Source organism: Arachis ipaensis, chromosome B05, assembly GCF_000816755.2.
Source record: "Arachis ipaensis cultivar K30076 chromosome B05, Araip1.1, whole genome shotgun sequence".
Lineage (NCBI taxonomy): Eukaryota > Viridiplantae > Streptophyta > Magnoliopsida > Fabales > Fabaceae > Arachis > Arachis ipaensis.
In genome coordinates, this window is record NC_029789.2 from 141296296 (window position 1) to 141298385 (window position 2090).

A 2090-nucleotide genomic window follows, 5' to 3' on the forward strand; every position below is an offset into this window, starting at 1 on the left:
TTAAACTGAGAACTTTTATTGGATTTTAACTATAATAGTAACTATATAAGATCTAATATTGTCTTTTTTATTGTTGTAATCTTACATATTGTTAGTTTGTTATAAAATATATCAACTTCAACAACAATAATAAGATTTAATTATTTTGTCGACATCTATAGTTTTATCGAATTTTTAAGTAGGTCTTTATGTTTTTTTTTTCTTTTTTAATTAGGTTCATATATTATATCAAATTTTGTAATTATATCTCTATCTAAACAAAACTTTGGATTTATACTAAAAATTTAATTGAAATTTTGATAAAACTAACTGATCGATATTGTAATTAAACCTAATAATAAATTCATCAAACTGATGAGATGAAATATGTTTATTACATATATGGATGAAGAAACATAACCATGGGTGATGATGATGGAAAAGGAATGTGGATATGCATGGTGGGTATAAGAGGGAAGTTCGTTTAGGTTTGGATGGAATCAAACATTAGACTTAGAAAAGTCACTTTCATAGTGGTGCTTCTAACTCTTCCCACATTCATTGCTGGTAGATATCTTTTGCTCTTATTGTCCACACTGTCGCCTTCATCACTTCTCTAATTTCTACACTCAAAAACACCTTTTCTTTTCTTAGGGCATACTTAGGGTCCCTTTGAGTTGCATCTAAAATAAATGATTATTATCTCTAAAGTCTAAATGTGAAAACGTGTGGTCATGAACATTTGCTACCGAAATTAATGAATGGATCACAGGCCACAACAATATTATTAGTTAACTACTTAGTGCATTGGTGTATTTTAAATCTTGTATAAAAATGAGTGTTTTTAAATGTATTTATAGGCATGTAGAAGTAAAATGTCTTAACCAATTAAAAAAAAATATTTTGAATCTGAAGCACCCATTCGACCCAAATATACATGGCAACATAATTGGATCACAAAGTATTTAAAGATTGATATCTCGTTAACTTCAGCAAAATATGCCACGTATATATATACAAGGTAGAAATACTTATAAAAAAAATGTTATTTATGCTAATATTAATACCTCTTGGATAATGACTAATTTTATCGTTAGAATTCTTTGCATGTATATTTGTTTTTGTCCTCCCAATATCAATTTAGGTAGTTATTGCTGAACAGAAATCAATCGACGAAAATTTTACACAATTTCTTACACTTCTAACATTTGAAAAAAATCACACATTTAAAATCTATTTTTTTATATTTATTTAAAAAAAATTAACAACATTAAATGTATGTAGTACTTAAAAACATTGCACTTAGGTAGCGTTTGGTGGAGAGACAGATACGGAAAGACTGAGACTGAAAGACTGAGACTAAGAGACAGAGATTGAAATAAATCTTAGTATTCTGTTTGGTGTAAAGTGGAAGACAGAAATTAAAATAAGAATAAAATTCTAATTTAATTTGTACAAAGGATAAAATTAGAATTAATTAATTGAAATGAGGATATTTTAGGTATAAAATGTTATTAAAGTTTCAGTCTTTATCTCTAAAAATTTTAGTCTCCTATGTCCCTGCTTTCTGGAAGTACTGAAATACTGAAATTTTAGAGATAAATACAAAAAATTTAATACCAATTTTTACACCAACAAACATAATATTAAATTTCAATCTTTCATTCTCTATTTCAATACCTCAAAACAAACACTACCTTAAATTATTAACTAAAGATTAGTAGTATTGTAAATTCAATCAGAGAAATGAAATGTAAGATACTATAATTTATGCTATATTTATCCATTAAATAAGGTATAGATAGTAGTCCATAGTACTATGGTGGATAACTGGATATATGATGAGATGATGTTATTGATTGCTAAACGAACAATACAGGAACAATTTTTTGGTTATTGGTTGGAGCCATGGAATTCATCATTCAATGACTATGATGGTACAATACAACGTACAATGTGGTCCAAGTGGAGCCACGTGTCGGTATGGGTCCCAATGCAGATGGGCCACGTCAGCATAGGAAAAACACAACATGTGTCCAAGCGACGACGTTTACTACAGACATTGACGCGCACTAACAATATAATGGTCAAGTCACGCGCCTCACGCGCCT